Here is a 21,675-nt window from a genome sequence, read left to right as displayed (position 1 = left end):
GAAATACACTAGAAGAAGAATGGGTAGCTTTGAGAGATGAAGTAGTGAAGGCAGCAGAGGATCAAGTAGGTAAAAATACGAGGGCTAGTAGAAATCCTTGGGTAACAGAAGAGATATTGAATTTAATTGATGAAAGGAGAAAATATAAAAATGCAGTAAATGAAGCAGGCTTAAAAGGAATAAAAAAGACTCAAAAATGAGATTAGCAGGAAGTGCAAAATGGCTAAGCAGGGATGGCTAGAGGACAAATGTAAGGATGTAGAGGCTTACCTCACTAGGGGTAAGATAGATACCGCCTACAGGAAAACTAAAGAGACCTTTGGAGAAAAGAGAATCACTTGTATGAATATCAAGAGCTCAGATGGAAACCCAGTTACAAGCAAAGAAGGGAAAGCAGAAAGGTGGAAGGAGTATATAGAGGGTCTATACAAGGGCGATGTACTTGAGGACAATATTATGGAAATGGAAGAGAATGTAGATTAAGATGAAATGGGAGATACGATACTGCGTGAAGAGTTTGATAGAGCACTGAAAGACCTGAGTCGAAACAAGGCCCCGGGAGTAGACAACATTCCATCAGAACTACTGACGGCCTTGGGAGAGCCAGCCCTGACAAAACTCTACCACCTGGTGAGCAAGATGTATGAGACAGGCGAAATACCCTCAGACTTCAAGAAGAATATAATAATTCCAATCCCAAACAAAGCAGGTGCTGATATATGTGAAAATTACCTAACAATCAGTTTAATAAGTCACGGAAGCAAAATATTAACGTGAATTCTTTACAGACGAATGGTAAAACTGGTAGAAGCCGACCTCGGGGAAGATCAGTTTGGATTCGTAGAAATATTGGAATACGTGAGGCAATACTAACTCTACGACTTATCTTATAAGCTAGATTCAGGAAAGGCAAACCTACGTTTCTAGCATTTGTAGACTTAGAGAAAGCTTTTGTCAACGATGACTGGAATACTCTCTTTCAAATTCTGTATACTGAGCGTGAGCGCCGTAGGATCCATTTGACCAGCAAGTGGAATAGCGCAATATGCAGATTTGTGGGACCGATGTTGGAGTGCATGGTAACGTGAAGGTCTACGCCTACTATCCGAGAAGGAGTTATCCCACAGAATTGGTTGGAGACAATCAGTAGCCAGACTAGGGACGATACAGGGAGCGAAAGGCTACTTACAATTTGTACAGAAACCAGATGGCAGTTATAAGAGTTGAGGGACGTGAAAGGGAAGCAGTAGTTGGGAAGGGAGTGAGACAGGGTTGTAGCCTCTCCCCGATGTTATTCAATCTGTATATTAAGCAAGCAGCGAAGGAAACAAAAGAAAAATTCGGAGTAGGTATTAAAATCCATGAGGAAGAAATAAAAAAATTGAGGTTTGTCGATGACATTGTAATTCTGTCAGAGACAGCAAAGAATTTGGAAGAGCAGTTGAACGAAATGGATAGTGTCTTGAAAGGAGGATATAAGATTAACATCAACAAAAGCAAAACGAATATAGTGGAATGTAGTCGAATTAAATCGGGTGATGCTGAATGAATTAGATTAGGAAATGAGACACTTAAAGTAGTAAAGGAGTTTTGCCATTAGGGGAGCAAAATAACTGATGAAGGTCGAAGTAGAGAGGATATAAAATGTAGACTGGCAATCACAAGGAAAGCGTTTCTGAAGAAGAGAAATTTGATAGCATCGAGTATAGATTTAAGTGTCAGGAAGTCGTTTCTGAAAGTATTGTATGGAGTGTAGCCATGTATGGAAGTGAAACATGGAGGATAAATAGTTTGGACAAGAAGAGAATAGAAGCTTTCGAAATGTGGTGCTACAGAAGAATGCTGAAGATTAAATGGGTAGATCATATAACTAATGAGGAGGTATTGAATAGGATTGGGGAGAAGAGAAGTTTGTGGCACAACTTAACTAGAAGAAGGGATCGGTTGGTAGGACAGGTTCTGAGGCATCAAGGGATCAGCAGTTTAGTATTGGAGGGTAGCGTGGAGGGTAAAAATCGTAGAGGGAGACCAAGAGATGAATACACTAAGCAGATACAGAAGGATGCAGGTTGCAGTAGGTACTGGAAGATGAAGAAGCTTGCACAGGATAGAGTAGCATGGAGAGCTGCATCAAACCAGTCTCAGGACTGAGGACCACAACAACAACATAGAGTGACAGACAGAACGACCGCCACAGTGCAGTACTTTGTTCGTATTTAGTGTTGTTACCAGGCCTGGTGGGGTATATAAGAGGCGTGAACACCATCGGATACTGACTGAGCGCCGGCCGCGGTGGCCGAGCGGTTCTAGGCACTTCAGTCCGGAACCGCGCGAGTGCTAGGGTCGCAGGTTTGAATCCTGCCTCGGGCATGGATGTGTGTGATGTCCTTAGGTTAGTTAGGCTTAAGTAGTTCTAAGTTCTAGGGGACTGATGACCTCGGTCCCATAGTGCTCAGAGCCATTTGAACCATTTTACTGAAAAAGACAGTGCAGAACTATGCGTATCACACTACAGCATCAAACTTCACGTCCAGGATACATGGTCGGACATCAGGGTGACTTTGAAAATCACGTATGCACCATTGTCAAGTACATAAATCATTAGAGTTACAGGTAGAACGCCCGCCACAGTGCAGTAGTGTTGTTTGTATTTTGTGTCGTTACCAGGCCTTATAGGGTATATAAGGGGCGTGAGCGCCGTAGGATCCATTTGACCAGCAAGTGGAATAGCGCAATATGCAGATTTGTGGGACCGATGTTGGAGTGCATGGTAACGTGACGGTAGGCATCGTAGCTCTTCACGTCTACGCCTACTATCCGAGAAGGAGTTATCCCACAGAATTGGTTGGAGACAATCAGTAGCCAGACTAGGGAATCACCATCCCAGGCTGCCATTAACACCACAACACAAATAGCTGTGTTTAGAGTGGTGCCGTCACCAGGGAGCATCGGCTTCTGATGAATGGCGTCGCATTGTATCAGTGATGAACTATGTTTGTGTTCTATCCCAGATGACCATCGTCGGGTAGGATAGTGGCGACCCAGGGAGAGGTCCCATTCCTCCAATGTATTGGAGAGGCACAGCGGTGTTACTCCTGCCATCGTGGTGTGGGGAGCCTTCGGGTAGAACTTCAAGTCATGCTTGGTTGAGAGAACTCTGACAGTAAAACTGTACATCGCAGCACCTGTGCCCTCGTGTTGTACCTCTCATGCGACGGTTAGTTGTGCAATTTTTCAACAGCACAAAGCTCGCCTCAAACATGACACATACACTACTGGCCATTAAGATTGCTACACCAAGAAGAAATGCAGATGATTAAATGGTATTCATTGGACAAATATATTATACTAGAACTGACATGTGATTACATTTTCACGCAATAGACCCTGAGAAATCAGTACCCAGAACAACCACCTCTGGCTGTAATAACGGCCTTGATGCGCCTGGGTATTGAGTCAACAAGAGCTTGGATGCCGTGCACAGGTACAGCTGCCCATGCAGCTTCAACTCGATACCACGGTTCATCAAGAGTAGTGACTGGCGTATTGTGACGAGCCAGTTGTTCGGCCACCATTTCCGGCCGCTGTGGTCTAGCGGCTCTAGGCGCTCAGTCCGCAACCCCGCGACTGCTACGGTCGCAGGTTCGAATCCTGCCTCGGGCATGGATGTGTGTGGTGTCCGTAGGTTAGTTAGGTTTAAGTAGTTCTAAGTTCTAGGGGACTGATGACCAAAGATGTTAAGCCCCATAGTGCTCAGAGCCATTTGAACCATTTGAACCATTCGGCCACCATTGACCAGACGTTTTCAATTGGTGAGAGATCTGGAGAATGTGCTGGCCAGGGCAGCAGTCGAACATTTTCTGTATCCAGAAAGGCCCGTACAGGACCTGCAACATGTGGTCGTGCTCTATCCTGCTGAAATGTAGGGTTTCGCGGGGATCGAATAAGGGGTAGAGCCACGGGTCGTAACACATCTGAAATGTAACGTCCACTGTTCAAATTGCCCTCAGTGCGAACAACAGGTGACCGAGACATGTAACCAATGGCACCCCATATCATCATGCCGCATGTTACGCCAGTAAGGCGATGACGAATACACGCTTCCAGTGTGCGTTCACAGCGATGTCGCCAAACACGAATGCGACCATAATGATGCTGTAAACAGAACCTGGATTCATCCGAAAAAATGACGTTTTGCCATTCGTGCATCCAAGTTCGTCGTTGAGTACACCATCGCAGGTGCTCCTGTCGGTGACGCAGCCTCTATGGTAACCGCAGCCTTGGTCTCCGAACTGATAGTCCATGCTGCTGCAAACGTCGTCGAACTGTTCGTGCAGATGGTTGTTGACTTGCAAACGTCCCCATCTGTTGACTCAGGGATCGAGACGTGGCTGCACGATCCGTAACAGCCGTACGGAGGAGATGCCTGTCATCTCGACTGCTACTGATACGAGGCCGTTGGGATCCAGCAGGGCGTTCCGTATTACCCTCCAGATCCCACCGATTCCATATTCTGCTAACAGTCATTGGATCTCGACCAACGCGAGCAGCTATATCGCGATAAGATAAACCGCAATCGCGATAGGCTACAATCCGACCTTTATCAAAGTCGGAAACGTGATGGTACGCATTTCTCCTCTTTACACGAGGCATCACAACAACGTTTCACCAGGCAACGCGGGTTAACTGCTGTTTGCTTATGAGAAATGGGTTGGAAACTTTCCTCATGTCAGCAAGTTGTAGGTATCGCTACCGGAGCCAACCTGGTGTGAATGCTCTGAAAAGCTAATCATTCGCATATCACAGCATCTTCTTCCTTTCGGTTAAATTTCGCGTCTGTAGCACGTCATCTTCATGGTGAAGCAATTTTAATGGCCAGTAGTGTATGTGTATGAACTTTCTACTCCCTGTACCAGCCGGCCGGAGTGGCCGGGCGGTTCTAGGCGCTTCAGTCTGGAACCGCGCGACTGCTACGGTCGCTGGTTCGAATCCTGCCTCGGGCATGGATGTGTGTGATGTCCTTAGGTTAGTTAAGCTTAAGTAGTTCTAGGGGACTGATGGACGTTAAGTCCCATAGTGCTCAGAGCCATTTGAACCTGTACCAACAGAGCATGTGTGGACCCAGCTCGGGCATCAGCTCCACCCTAGTTCCAGTATCCGGCGTATGTAGGACCAATTACAAAAGTTGTGGGCCAGCTTCCCTCAGTAGAGGATACAAACGAATCAGTGCATGGATCCAAGCCAAACCGATAAGCAGGCTCGTACTGAAAAGTTTCGTGTAAATTCAAATCGGTTTCGTTATCACTCAAATAACATCACATCCCCTCTCAGACAGTGAAGTTTCATTTTGTTTCTTCCTCTCCTCGTAGGTGCCGTGCTTTTTATGTCAGGCAGTGTATTAGTAACCTTGCCTAAATGATTCTTTTTCAGGAGAGATACCTCAACTCTGGAAGTATGTCGCTACACGTCGTCCAGCGGATCCACCTCCTCCTCCGGCACGCACCCACCCCCCTCCGCTTACTCTGCCCCCTCCTTCCACCCATCGCCCACCTCGTCGCCGGCGGGCAGCGCTATTAGCGCGGCTAATCCGGCTGATGAGGCCTGGCGCTATCCGTAAACGGGAAATGACGGCGGCGGCTCCTCAGCCACTGTGTCAGCGGACACACTCCGGTCGCACGTACACTCGAGCTCAGCGCTCACACTAACTTAGTGCCAGTGTTGCTGGCACAAAAACCCTTAAAAACCACGAACTGAAGCAGGAAGAGCAAACAGATGATACACGTTCCCGGAAACTGTATAATACGAAGTAAACAAACCTGGTCGACATCAGTTTTCGGTGCGACTGTCTACAGACAAATCGAGTCACGGTGCCAAAGAACAGAAGATTAGGGTTTAACATCCTGTGGACGATGGGGTCAATACACTACTGGCCATTAAAATTGCTACACCACGAGGATGACGTGCTACAGACGCGAAACTTAACCGGCAGGAAGAAGATGCTGTGATATGAAAATGATTAGCTTTTCAGAGCATTCACACCAGGTTGGCGCCGGTGGCGACACCTACAACGTGCTGACATGAGGAAAGTTTCCAACCGATTTCTCATACACAAACAGCAGTTGACCGGCGTTGCCTGGTGAAACGTTGTTGTGGTGCCTCGCGTACGGTGGAGAAATGCGTACCATCCCGCTTCCGACTTTGATAAAGGTCGGATTGTAGCCTATCGCGATTGGGGTTAATCGTATCGCGACATTGCTGCTCGCGTTGGTCGATATCCAATGACTGTCAGCAGAATATGGAATCGGTGGGTTTAAGAGGGTTATACGGAACGCCGTGCTGGATCCCAACGGCCTGGTATCACTAGCAGCCGGGATGACAGGCATCTTATCCGCATGGCGGTAACGGATCGTACAGACACGTCTCGATCCCTGAGTCAACAAATGGGAACGTTTGCAAGACAACAACGATCTGCACGTACAGTTCGACGACGTTTGCAGCAGCATGGACTATCACCTCGGAGACCGTGGCTGCTGTTATCCTTGACGCTGCATCACAGACAGGAGCGCCTGCGATGGTGTACTCAACGACGAACCTGGGTGCACGAATGGCAAAACTTCATTTTTTTGGATGCATCCAGGTTCTGTTTACAGTATCATGATGGTCGCATCCATGTTTGGCGACATCACGATGAACGCACATTGGAAGCGTGTATTCGTCATCGCCATACTGGCGTATCACCCCGCGTGATGGTATGGGGTGCCATCGGTTACACGTCTCGGTCACCTCTCGTTCGCATTGAGGGCAATTTGAACAGTGCACGTTACATTTCAGATGTGTTACGACCCGTGGCTCTACCCTTCATTCGATCCCTGCGAAACCCTGCATTTCAGCAGGATAATGCACGATCGCACGTTGCAGCTCCTGTACGGGCCTTTCTGGATACAGAAAATGTTCGACTGCTGCCCTGACCAGCACATTCTCCAGATCTCCCACGAACTGAAAACGTCTGGTCAATGGTGGCCGAGCAACTGGCTCTTCACAATACGCCAGTCACTACTCTTGATGAACTGTGGCATCGTGTTGAAGCTGCATGGTCAGCTGTACCTGTACACGCCATCCAAGTTCTGTTTGACTCAATGACCAGGCGTATCAAGGCCGTTATTACGACCAGAAGTGGTTGTTCTGGGTACTGATTTCTCAGGATCTATGCACCCAAATTGCGTGAAAATGTAATCACATGTCAGTTCTAGTATAATATATTTATCCAATGAATACCCGTTTATCATCTGCATTTCTTCTAGGTGTAGCAATTTTAATGGCCAGTAGTGTAGATATCCAGGAAAATCTCGGAATGATGAATGAAATCGGCCGCCGGCCGGAGTGGCTGAGCGGTTAAAGGCGTTACAGTCTGGAACCGCACGACCGCTACGGTCGCAGGTTCGAATCCTGCCTCGGGCATGGCTGTGTGTGATGTCCTTAGGTTAGTTAGGTTTAAGTAGTTCTAAGTTCTAGGGGACTTATGACCACAGCAGTAGAGTCCCATAGTGCTCAGAGCCATTTGAACCATTTTTTTGAAATCGGCTGTGTTTTTTATAGAGGAATCATTCTAGCATTTGTATAATTTTTTTATGTCTATTCTTCTGACTGTCGGCTTGCGGGACTTCGGCCGTTCACTTAGGTAATAAAATAAAACACCTGCAGCTGTCGTTTTGATGTTATTTTATTACATTGCAACCAGTTTCGGTGACCCAATACATAATCTTTGGATCTTAACTCACGTTGAGGGGGTGAACTCCAAACGTGTGCAAGATTCCTTCAGAGGCCAACATCTATAAACCGGCTTCCGTAGAATACTGTAACAGCCATGGCGTGTCTACAACCATCAACAAAACATCGCTGTTACAGTATTCTACTGAAGCCAGTTCATAGATGTTGGCCACTGATAGGATCGTGTATACGATTGGAGTTCATCCCCTCAGCGTTAGTTAAGCCCTGAAGATGATGTACTGAGTCACTGAAACTGGTTGCAATATAATAAAATAATATCAAAACGACGGCTGCAGGTGTTTCACTTTACTACGTATTTGCATAATTGGTTTCTGGACGTCACGAGAAACCTGGTGGATGGTCGAATGGGTATTTGACCACCACTCCACCTGAGTGAGAGTCCAGTATTAACACCACAGCGTCACACACCTCCAATGCGTTGGTAATAACAATTAAGTTAGGTACTACGAAGCAGAGAAAATTGCTTAGCGAGAGATTGTACTCCTGGGCAGTGGATTGACTTACAATTCCTTGACAGTGTCGTGTTGTGTTGTGACCCTCAGTCCGAAGAGTGTTTCGATAAAGCTCTTCACGCTGCTGTATTCGGTGCGAGCTTCTCCATCTTCGAATAACTATTACAACCTACATCCATTTGAACCAGTTTTCTGGGTTCATCTCTTGGTCTCGCTCAACAATTTTTATCTACCACACTTCCCACCACTGCGAAACTGACGATTCCTTCAAGTCTCAGGACGTGTCCTCCCATAAATTTTTTCTTTCCTTAATTCGATGCAGAACCTCCTCCCATCCTCTCATCCCATCTTCAACATTCTTCTATAGAATCAAGACTTCTTCTCTAAACTGCTTATCGTCCACGTCCCTCTTCCATACAAAGCTCCACTCCAAGCAAATGGCTTCCAAACAGATTTCCTAATACTCAAATTGATATTAGAAGTTAACGAATTCCTCTTTTATATAAATGCTTTTCTTACTATTTCCAGTGTACGTTTTATATGCTGTCTACCTCGGGCATCGTCAGTTATTTTGCTGCCCAAATAGCAGCTAATCAGGTCTACCAATTTTAGTGTATAATTTACTAATCTAATTTCCTCAACGCTACCTGATTTCGCTGACTACATTCCATTAACCTTGTTTTAGTTATGTTTATGTTCATCTTATAACCTTTTTCAAGATACCATGCATTCCATTCAACTTCTCAGTGTGTATTATTGTATGGTAATCTGTCTTCAAGCTTTTTCGTCCACTTGATACTTTCGACTGGGAAATGCTTACATTGCCTGTCTCACATTTGATTCCTGTAGCGTTCAGACTGACTTTTTGCTATCTAAATGTTTCTTTGTATTACCCTGTCGTCTACTGATTAAGCACAGTGCCCCAGCGTATGAATTTCGTAAGAGAAGTTCCGTAAGAAAGTCTATAATTAAGTAAACAGGTAAGTTATTCAATTGATATTAACTGGTTATTTCATAACTAACGACCAATGCATGTTTGGTCATCGTATGTCGCACTGAATAGGAGTGATGTCTTTCTATTAAATTCGGTATAAGTTACATCTACATAGCTTTCTGTGCCATAAATCAAGTATGATAAATACGATAATAATTCTGTCTTTTAAATGTATCACTTTTCCTGACCCAGAGAACATGGAGCTGTGTGACTTTAGAATATTTACCTACAGCTCAGCGAAAATGACGAAGAAAGTGGCAGGACTTGTCCAATGGATTGGTCTAATGAACACACGCTGTGACTCGAGAGTAAACCTAAAAAAAAGGCGAAACTAATGAGCAGTACCCGAAATCATGTTAACGCTAAACTTAATATCAAAATTGGAGACCAACAAGTATACAAAGTGAAGGAATATTGGTACATTGGAAACAAAATAACACATGACGGTCGAAGCAATGGGGCACAATAAGCAGACGAGCGCTGGGAAAGAGGACATTTCTTCCAAAAAAAGTCTACTAGTGTCAAACATCGGCCTTAATTTGAGGAAGGAATTTTTGAGAGTGTACATTAGACCACAGCATTTTATGGCAGTGAAACATGGACTGTGGGAAAACTGGAAAAGAAGTGAATCGCAGCGTCTTGAGATGTGGTGATTTGGAAATATGTTGAAAATTAAGTAAAATGATAAGAAATGAAAAGGCCCTGTGCAGAATCGGCGAGGAGAGCAAATTGTGGAAAGCATTAAGAAGAAGAAGGGACAGGATGATGGTATTACATGTGTTAAGACATCTGGAATAACTTCTGTGGCACTAGAGAAAGCTGCAGAGGGTGAAAACTGTAGGGAAAGATAGAGAGGTGAATACGTCCAGCGAATAACTGAAGATATTCGGTGCCAATGATGCTCGAAGATGATGAGGCTGACACAAGAGAGAATTTCGCAGCAGATCGCATCAGACTACTCAGACTAATGATCCCCCTGAACACCCCACTCCCCACCCCCCTCCACAAAAAAATATTGATCGAATCTAAAAATTTAAAATGCTGTCATAAACTAATCATTAAGAGGTGTAACGTTATGTTAAAAGTTTAGTACACTAACGTAAGTATTACAGTAGGAAGTTACGTGTTTGTCCTTAGGCAGGGTAAATGGCGGCGCGCAAATACATCGACTTCCTTCATCCATTATTTGAAATGAGAGCAGTCTGCGACTTCCAACAACCCTTAAACATAATTTCAAACCTTTTTGGACATTTTCCTCGCTGACGCCCCCCCCCCCCCCCCTCCACAAAAAAAGGAAAATAAGTTTATTGCTTATTACATTTTCGCTATTCATGCAGTCAAACTTTATCATCGGACATAAATTTATTACTTTTTTGCTACTAACTGTATTCGCAACAAAACAATGAGATGCTTGAAAAACTAGTTTTTTCTTAAAGTAGAGAATAAATTACCCACATTATACTAAGTGCATCCGGAAAATAACAACACAAGGGTTGTGCAAGACACAAGGACTTCTCTTACAGAGCTGAAACCGTGAGGTGTACAGGGGTTCGCAACAGACGAATGAAGCAATCGAGCGCCTCTGTCAGTTATTAAATGTCTCAGCAGCATAACACGTCATACAATGTGCCCTTCGTTTGTTTCGTGTACAGAAGGTGCGTGATTCTTTCAGTCATTTAGTTCCTCACCTTGCGTAACTAATAGGCGGCTAATATCCATCGAAAGCTTGACAAAAACAACTAATCCGAGGTAATAGATCATCATAATGTTACCAAGGGTTAGGCTGTTTAAGCAAGGCCGTACCGACATTGTAACACCTCGGTTCAGTTTACAGTGTTAAAAGCTATAGAAAGAATAATTTAAAATTAAGAATAGAATTTTTAGAGGGGAAAATAGTGTAGAATCAGAGTTCGGTAATTGCAGATGAAAATTATAGTATATCAGCAAGTAGTTTAACGTCTAAGTACAGCAAAGCCACGGAAGCTCTGTCATGGAGAAGGCAATGACGTTAAACTCTTGAGATGAAAAACCTATAAAAAGGCCTGATCATCATTATTGCCGCCTTTTTTCCTTGATTGTTTCGTTAAAGGGCGGGGAACCCGTGTCAGTCAGCGAGACAATAATTAGATTGGACTTTATCGCGTTACGATTCGCGATAAACTGTTAGAATATTACGGATATTAAAAGTGATGTAGTGTACGATCTCTGACTGGATTGGAACTTTACGAACACATAGACGACAGAAACTCAAATTATCTGCTGATGCGAGTGAATTCAGAGATACCGGTATTCAGATATTAACGTGTGGACTTTTGAAAGTGTCGTGTGCCGTTAGTTGAGAATCTGGACGTAAAGCGCGTGCATATCGGCATTTGCGGACTATTTAGATTCCTACAGGCTAGGAACCTTTTAAATAGACCATCATCCATCACCATCTTAATCCTTGAATATAGAGTGTTGTACTTATTTCATTTACCTAGTACTAATCAGTGAAGGTTTTACGGAACCAAAGCTATTCAGCAGTAAGTCAGCACCATCTAGTGGAAAGCGTGGGCATTAACTAACACACTACTGAAGTGAACGTTTACGTGTTTTACGGACTGCTTAATATGAACTTTTGTGACTCTTTGACGTCCCAACTCCCTCCGAAAGGTGGAGCAGGCTGTCTTAATCATAAAAGTGGAGAGTTTTACCCGGGCAAATTACTAAATAAAAGCGATATTTACAAGACTCGCAGTAATAGCAAAACACAAGGCCCGCACCTCATCGGAGAGTCGTCGCTGTCACGTCGGGGAGTAAAGCCGGAAAACCTACCGACGATACGTATCTACGAGCAGACATCGACGTGGAGTACCTAAAAAGTGAACCACAAGAGAGTTGGGGATGCTTCAACACCCACGACAAAGAAGGACCGTCTTTCATTCCGGAAGAGCTTGTGCAGCACGTTGAAGAAAAAGTTCGCTACGATCGTCGTATTACTCTTGAGTCCCTAAAATAAAGTCCCTTAAATAACGTCCCTAAAATAAAGTTTTCACAAGTTTCACGAAGTATCCTAGGTGAAATCGTGTCAAAAAGACTTGAGTTTAAGAAGTTGTGTCTGAGGGGGGTGCCAAAAATGTTGACTCCGGAACAACGCGAAAATCGCGTGTCCGTTGCACGCGAATTTCTGAAACATTTTCAAAATGACGGTGAATCTTATACCGACTCAATTGCGACTGGGGACGAAACTTCATATGTCACCACACTCCTCAGTCAAAAGGGCAGTCTCTGCAGTGGCGCCATACGCATACCCATCCTCCATCCTCTAAAAATTTCGAAGTTCAATTTTCACAGAGGAAAACCGTGGCGCCCATGTTTTAGAACCGGAAAGGGTTCTTGTTGGTCGATTTCATTCCCAAACGGACCACCATTAACGCTACTACATGTTTGAGACCCTACAAAAGCTACGAAAAAAAAGACAAAAGGAGGGGAATGCTGAATCGTGACGTGCCACTCCTTCGTGAAATCACCAGACCCCATATCGTCCAGGTCACTCATGAGCAGATTGTGTCGTTTGGATGAAACTTTCTCACTCACCCACCTACTCCCCCGACCTGACCCCTTCGGATTACCATCTTTTCACTACATTCTTGATCTGGAGAACAGCGCTTTTTGAACGATGTGGAGGTCACGAAGACTGTAAGTGACATCAGGAATTGGAGCAGACGGTATACGATGAGCGTATACGAAAAGTGGTACCCAGGCTTCAAAGGTGCAAAGATCTCAGCAGTGATTATGTGGAGAAATAATATTTTGACACATACCATGTAAATTTCATTAAAATCTATTCATTTTTCGATTTTTAACAACTGTTGTATTAAATGATGACTAACTGAAAACCTCAGCTGCCGACAGGTGTTGTTGACATACCTCGATGTGGACAGCTGAAAATGTGTGCCCCGACCGGTACTCGAACCCGGGATCTCCTGCTCACATGGCAGGCGCTCCATCCATCTGAGCCACCGAGGACACAGACGAATAGCGAGAATGCAGGGACTTATCCCTTGCACGCTTCCCGTGAGACACATTCCCAACTGTCCACAATTCTACATATGTATTGTACCTTATAGACATTTGCCCACCCACTCATTATTCACGGGAAACGTGCAAGGGATAAGTCCCTGCAGTCGCGCTATTCATCTGTGTCCTCGGTGGCTCAGCTGGATAGAGCGTCTGCCATGTAAGCAGGAGATCCTGGGTTCGAGTCCCGGTCGGGGCACACATTTTCAGCTGTCCACATTGAGGTATATCAACAACACCTGTCGGCAGCTGAGGTTTTCAAATAGTCATCATTTATTCCAGGGAAAAGCTGCACGGTCATCAACAGTAACTGTTCTTTCGAGAACAAGTTACTGTCTTCGTATATAACTGCTGTATTGCTTTATGGATGCCCCTCGCATCCCTCCAGTGTTTCATAATGACAACACTTACTGACTTCCAGCAAACTTTAAGCCTAATTTCAAACCGTTCCTAAACTTGAATTAAATGTTCTCGGGTATCCAACCGCGTCAATTTCTTAAAACTACTCGAGCTTTCGGCCAAGCACTCCTTGGCCGAAAGCTCGTGTAGTTTAAGCAATTAATGCGGTTGGAAACCCGAGAACATTTTATTCAATGTTATCGCCGCGAGACTCTGCATTCATACATTAAGTTCCTAAACTTTATCGCTTACATTCTTAAAGGCAAATATTTAACACATTAACGGGTATGTTAAAAAATCAGACGTTTGAAGTTGTTCTATGTGTGGGAGTTCGATTCTTTAAAGAATCGGAGTTTTCTGGTTTCATACTGAAGCCAGTGGCGGCTCGTAAACAGAGACCCGCAATTATTATCGTAAGTCTTAATGATCAAAGAACACTGTACAGACAATCGGCAACGTGCGTCACCGAAGTTGAATTGTAGAAACTGTCCATCTCAGAATGGTGTTTATTGAAATCTTAGCTGTTCGTCGCAGATCTCGCGCTATTATGTCTGCCAAACGCTGTTAGGGGCACACTTGTTTGAGAAGCGGTTACTAATGCACTCCCGATGCCGGTCGTCCTCAGGGACGGAGCTGGAACCCGAAACGTGCCGCGAGCATTAGGAGCAAGCGTCGCGGCGGCCGCGGTAAACAGCGCGACCTAAGTGATTCCGCGGGAACTTCAAGCGCTCGATGTAGCCTCAAGTCTTTAATGCGTCTCTCCCGAGACTTAACCAATTTCCGGAAGCAAGGCACCGCGATATTGGCTTCCTTAAAACGCGTGACGAGCCAAAGGGCTGCGGCAGCTGCCTGTTTCGCGACGAAGTTTAGTCTGTTTCACAAATCTTATTGCGTGAGCTTTCATGTGTGTCTGTGGACAACCTTCGAGATTGGAAACAAAGCGGAAATGTAGCTCTCTGGAGGGGATGTTTGCATTGGGAAAGTAGAGAAACACAAACGTTTTAGTCTACTATTCAATAAACTTTTAATATTTATTCAACCATTATTCTTACTATTGTTGGATGTGAGGTCCGCCAGTTATGCAGAACACCATTTTTCTCAGCACCCAAACATGTTTCGGCACCACTGTGCCATCATCAGTGGGTTTTTGTTTTTATTTATTCTGCAGTGTGAACATTTTTGTTAAATGATTATAAAATTATGTATATCTTTAGTTCAAACAACACACCGTTTCTTTTTGTAAATACCTTTACATTTGGTGTGCATGAATTTTCTGGATCACTTGTGTGTTAATTACTACAGGTAGCTTGTCATCTGCAAACAAACGATGTTGATGAGAAAGTTCTTTGCTGGGAGTTAACCTACCTTCTAGAATGTAATTTAGTTTGTCTCGATGTTTTCGCGCCTATATTCGTTTTTACATACGTTTTCGTGTGGCAAGCACTTCCATTCTCCGCATTATGCTGAGGTGTTGTAATGCACACGTAACTATAATAAGTATTTTGCACAAATAATAGTAAAACACCTTTCACTTCACCAAAACGCAGTGTGATTGAGGTTTGTTGTGTGTTCCAGCCCAGTCAGTGTTCATTTGTTCACATTGCAGCATAAATAAAAACGAAAACCCACTGATGATGGCACTGTGGTGCCGAAACATGTTTGGGTACTGAGAAAAAACGGTGTTTTGCATAACTGTTGGACCTCACATCCAACAATTTTAACTGCTAACACGGCCAATACAAGGAGCTGCAAAGCAAAATGATGAATATTATCCTTACACAAGGTCACACCAAACATGCCTGATATACCTACCTAATACTTTGCAAGAGCCCTGTTTACTCTATCAGTGTAAGACGTATTTACATTCTTGACATATAGGTCTTAACAGTGAACAGGTATCTCAGTCTGTTCAGTACATACAGTTAATAGTTGTATTAGTGTTTGTTTCGTGCAACCTATTAATTTGTTTGATTCTGCAAATTAGCACAAGTTGTTTCATTACATACAGTTGCGTGTAAGCCAAATTTTTGTAAATGTGTTTTTCATTTCTCATTAATTTAATTAATATGTTATTGTCAAATGATTATTTGTCCTGAGTGGAAAGTGCTTGTCTTGCTTAGATTTATTAGTTCCAGACGACAGAGTGATGACTATTTGTCTTTCTCCAGTGGGGTGATTGTAGTGACCTAGGAATTGGGGTAGTAAATGAGGCTCGTCATTGCTTTTGCAGGACATGCAGTAGAGGCAAGGAGATAGCAGAACAGGAAGGGAAATTGCTGTACTTCAGGCTTAAACACATAGGTGTCTGAACGATCTGCGCAGGTTGAGTAGGGAGAAGGGCAAAGAAAGATGGGAATTAGCAACGGGTAGTGGAAAGAAAGGCATAGGACTTCTCCTGACAGCTTTGTGGTAAATGTGAAAAATAAGTTTGACCTGTTGCTTCAGTTAGAAACGGATGTGCCTCAGGTAGTTGAAAGTTTAGACAGGACACAACAAACTTCCACCTAGAAATTGAAAAGTACAATAAGAATGCAACAAAGTTAGTTAAGAGACAGATACTTTCATCGTTAGATGGTTTTCATCCTAGGGGTGTAGGCTAACTGTTGCAGAATGAACTACGATCAGAATATCAGATTACATTAAAAAAAAAAAGTGGTGGTCTGGGTCAGATGAAAGAGGATTTAGGCTCAAATTTTAAATAATTCACCAAAGAAAATATCTTGAGTGTAGTAGGTTGGCCAGACAATAGTATGACAGAGATCTTGAGCACAGTGTAGAGATAGCGTCAGCATAGAGACCTCCTGGTGTTGAATTTTTATCTGTTTTGGGGCGTAATCACTGACTTCATTTGAGTTCCTTTTTCAGAAGTTCTTTTGGAGTTGGATCGGCTGCTTATGTCGGGGTGTGGTTCCTGTTCGTTTCATCAGTAGGTGTGACAATTTTATACATGGTAGTCACCTCAACAGGAAATGGAAGGCTAAACTGTCCTAGCTAATAGCAGCGGGAGGGCGGAGGGGGGTAGAGGGGTTGTTACAGGTGCCAGAGCAGTGTGATTTTTGGGACAGAAAGGACAAAGAGAGAAACAAAGTTTTAAGAGACACCAAGATCTAAGCAAATAGTTTTTGATAAAGAAACTACACATGATAATTTTAGCATACCACATCCCCATAAACAGCTATTAACTAAAAATTTTCAAAAATCACCAGGAATTTTATTTCTACCCAGTTACAAATTGGCCTTTGTTGCATTAGATGTTTCAACAAGAAAATATTAATGTTAATGAACTATTTATTTGCATTTATGAAAATAGTCTCTCCGAACACCTTGTGTTCAGTGTTTTACGATGTGGATTAGCATCTTACTTCTTTAGAGCAGAAACGGAGGAAGGAGGATTTGCCACGTCTATCATGATTTTTCAAATTTAAGAATATGGGCACAAATAAATGCAGCCTGTACCATCATGTGGAAGCATGTACGACAGAAGCAGGATTTCATTACAAATTCTTTATAATAGTAAGTGTATATCGAGCACCAGTAGGAAACTGTAATCTGTTCATAAAGCATTTTGAAGCTTTATTGATCTTTTTAACTGCAAGACGCTAAAGAAATTAGTATATCTATCCTTGGAGACTCTTCCATAAAGTATTTAATGTAGTCACTTATTTTACGTTTCAGTTTAAATCCTACTGAATACCGTCAATTATCGTAACTAATTGCTGAAAAACAGTCATTATAATATATTTATAGCAAACTTTTGATGAACTAAATTATATTACAAATCCAGCAGTCAATGGTCTGGCAGATCAAATACATACATTATCTTATGTGAAATACTCTGCTGATCAGGACACAAAATCTATTAAATCTCTGAGTTCAAGAGGATATCCAGTAAGCCAAAAATTGATTATTTTACGAATCTCCGCAAAGAAATGAGCTAGAATGCTGTGAACAGTGCTCATGATACTAATGAAAATGACAACGTATTTATTAATTGCCTTATTTACTTTATTTGAAAAATATTTACACTCAAAAATAATCCAGATTAGACTGTGTAAGAAAAGGCCATAGGTTAGTCAAGGAACAAAGGCATCTATTAGGATAAAAAGGACACTGTGCCTGTCAGTCAAGAATAGCTCTGATGTTGACATTGCACCTCTTTACAAGAAATTCTGCAAACTATTGAAGATAATAATGCAGACAGCAAACGAAGTGCATTGTGAAAAGAAGGTAGTCACATCAGGTTAGTTACAAAATACAGGCACTACGGAATATACTAAGGGAACAGACTGGAGGAACCAGAGATGAGTAGGAGATGTGTCCTGTGCCGTAAAACTTGTTAACAAACATTTTATCACTGTTACCGAAGCGATAGGTTCGTTAGTTCAGTAGACGGAATATCTCAGGCTAGTCGTAACAAATAATTTGAAGAACATTAATATTATCTCCCACTACACCAGATGAAATAATGTCCACCATAAAATCTTTAAAATCAAAAAATTCCAGTGTTTACGATAAAAAACCAATAGAGGCAATTAAAGTGTGTTCTTCTGAATTTAGTAACATTAAGTTATTTGTGTCATCCGTCACTGGATTATTTTCCAACTGGCCGAAAAACACTGAAAGGCATGAAGGATGAGAATCAGTCTTATCTCACTGCAGAATCGCATGAGAAAGAAGCTAAAGAAATATCAAAGAGCCACTTTTGCTATCATTCTCGAAAACTGTAGTAAAGATAATATAGAGGTGGGTTTTCTAAAAATCTTACTACAAATAATATATTATCAAAATCACAGTTTGGATTTCTAAATAGTTCCGATATTTGGAAGGATATTTACACATGCAACGAGAACGTATTTAAGTTATTAGCCAATAAATTACAAGCAACTCGTATACTCTGTAATCTGTCCGAGATGTTTGAGTGTGTAAATGACATTACCCTTTAAAATGATTTAGCGTATTACGGGAAAGCTAAAATTTCTCGTCATTGCACATGTTACCAATGACATATTGTTTTTGTCATGTTGCACAATAAGGTAAGTCACGTGTCAATTTGATTTATACTGAAGGTATGATTACACGTTTTTTTTAAGAAGATGAAGTGGAACATCCTACTGTCACAAAATTCTTTGCTTTAGAGTGGTTACCATTACCGGATAGTTAGATACTGATGAGCGTTTATCAACAATCTGCATCTTCATTTCTGAAGGTCGGTAAATGGGCGGTTGGCTTCAGATGTGACTGCGCTACTGTTTGAGATGATCCACGTAAAGGACATTCCAAAACATTCATCCCAGAAGAAAACATCAAAAAATGCTCAGTACAGTACTAGATGGTCCGCAATGAAAATTTGTGTAACTAATTACATAGGCAGGTATAATAAAATAATGTATATTTTATATGAAAAATGAATTACGAAAAAAACTTTTTACAAAATGGGCACCATATTTGAGAATGATGGCAAAATAACGAATTGATAAGCCATGTCTGAATTATATTAAAGAGAATCCATCTCTGTTTGTGGTGATTTGTTGTTGCGTCTGAGACGATGGTCCATCTACTCACTCAAGAAAAAAAACTTTCATCAGAGTAGTGCTTAAGGGATCATGGCAATGCACAAAAAGGCATGAAGGATGAGAATCAATCTTATCTCACTGCAGAATCGCTGTAAAAAGTACACTGACCTGAAATGCGAGTACTCCGAAAAATAAGTACAACGTGTGAATATTTAGCGACACGTCGAGAGAGAAAAATTTATTTTCTGACTTATTGTAGTATTTCCACAAGAATTATACTGCTCACACTTACACTTATTTGTTAAAAAAACTGCTGTTGAAGTAAAAGCACACGCTCATATCGTTACTCAGCGCTATGTGTGAAAAAGGATGCGAAGTTAGGAACAGGAATAGAATACGTATATTCTGAAGTTACAATACTTTTGTAGGTTGTTGAGAAGCGTTACTCGTTATAAATATGTATGTTGTGGTTATTGCCGATTACATTAGCCACTGACTGCGGTCTTTCTGGTGAGTGACAAAGTAAAACAAGGACTTTTGAAGAATATTCAGCCGGAAAGCATTTTTCACAAATTTCGAAGTTCTACAAATAAGAAATCCGCATTCCTTTGACCGAGGAATCTAAGAAGTTTTGGGCCTCTTCGTTGTACGCGCCGCTATCAGCAGGATTTCAAAGGGGAGTATTCTCTGAGGAATTTGCGTTGTTCCGAGACTGCAGCTTCACTCAGTGGGTGCTGTAGTGTCATCGTGCTGTTCCTGGAAGTTTACGGAAAAGTCTGAGTAAAAAGCTCGACTACTCTCCATGTACTGTTTAAAACACTTCATAGTGCGTGTGAGTGAACCATGAACATTACGACAAACTGATATTCCATTAACATTAAAGGACTATATAGCATGGGGAAAAAAAAGCGTGATACCGAAATAAGACGCCCCAGTTAATGAACAGGAGAAATGCTACAATGATCAATATTAACAATGTTTAACTGTTACGAAACTATAGTGCAACTGTAATGCGCTGTCAGATTTATTTAATTATAAACGCACAATATGTTTCAGATAGACATGATCGCATTATTAAGTTCCCATTATTAAGTTCTATAAACAAGATAAACTTATTAATTCACATTGTATTGTATTGTATGTAAACCGGGGACCTAGAAACGACGGAGAGGCTCCGTCCCAGCCGCAGCCGCAGTGGTCCACAACCCCACGACGATTGCCGCAGTCCACCTCTCCGACACCCCACACCGAACCCAGGGTTATTGCGCGGTTCGGCCCACGGTGGACTCCCCCCCCCCCCCCCCCCCCCCCAGGGAACGTCTCACACCTGACGATTGTAACCCCTATGTTTGCGTGGTAGAGTAATGGTGGTGTACGCGTCCGTGGATAACTTGTTTGCGCAGCAATTGCCGACATAGTGTAGCTGAGGCGGAATAAGGGGAACCAGCCCGCATTCGCCGAGGCAGATGGAAAACCGCCTAAAAGCCATCCACAGACTGGCCGGCTCACCGGACCTCGACACAAGTCCGCCAGGAGGATTCGTGCCGGGGACCAGGCGCTCCTTCCCGCTCCGGAAAGCCGTGCATTAGACGGATCGGCTAACCGGGCGGTCTTTAATTCACATCCTAACAAACACAAAACGTATATCTCAATATATAATCCACACAGAAAATGTATCTCAAAAGTATTATGTCATCAGGCATAGTCCCATGCTTCTAGATCCAATTCCCATTCTGCGTTCATAGTCTGTCAATCACCGTTATGTGGTCACAACCACGTTGGAAACCTTTTCAAGTGAATCACCTGAGTACAGATGACAGCTTCGTCAATGCGCTGCTCTCTTATACCTTGCGCACACAATATTACCGCTATCTGTTAGTGTGCATATCGCTGCCCCACGGCTTTTGCCACCTCAGTGCAGAGATCGCCTGCTGCGGTGCTCCATGTTTAACAAAGTGGTCCGAGACACTTGTGCCGCCACCAGCATTTTACTCTGGTCTGACACAGATCGCCGCCTGCCCTGCTTTACAGAACGGGCAAGTTTATGGCCTCAGCGATCTGTGATAAGGCGTGGACGTCCAAAACTTTGTCGCCTACTCGTGGTTTCATCGTCCTTCAGCCACCGTAAGTAGATGCTTACAATAGTAGGGCACCTTCACGACTTCCAAGATGTTCGTTGCCAGTCGATATAACAATCTGAACCTTGAGAAACCTGATTTTGTCAGTGGATTTCCTCATTTGCAGTTTGTATCGACACTAGGAAAATTCCCCATCCGTCTCCGATTCGCTTATACACTGCACTTTCATTACCATGTCATGTCCCCAACGCCACTGGACGACATTCCATCTCGCTATGGACAGTGAGCATAATGTTTTGGGTCAGCGATGTGTATTAAGCGATCTAGACGCCTTTACTCTTAAAAAGCTTGCTGGTGCATACAAAAATAGAATAATCGAGTGCAAAAGATCA

General features: G+C 42.9%; 1 protein-coding gene and 1 non-coding gene across 3 annotated transcripts in view; one reads left to right on the top strand and one right to left on the bottom strand.

Annotated features, from left to right (window-relative positions):
• LOC126416224 (sodium-dependent dopamine transporter) overlaps nt 1-21,675 on the bottom strand; it is a 558,982-nt gene that overhangs the window by 459,335 nt on the left and 77,972 nt on the right. The window lies entirely within an intron of this gene.
• Trnat-ugu (transfer RNA threonine (anticodon UGU)) lies at nt 13,419-13,492 on the top strand. Its single transcript has one exon. It is a non-coding gene; the product is annotated as a tRNA-Thr (tRNA).

Source organism: Schistocerca serialis, chromosome 1, assembly GCF_023864345.2.
Source record: "Schistocerca serialis cubense isolate TAMUIC-IGC-003099 chromosome 1, iqSchSeri2.2, whole genome shotgun sequence".
In the NCBI taxonomy this organism is placed as follows: domain Eukaryota; kingdom Metazoa; phylum Arthropoda; class Insecta; order Orthoptera; family Acrididae; genus Schistocerca; species Schistocerca serialis.
This window is presented reverse-complemented; position numbering and strand designations above follow the sequence as displayed.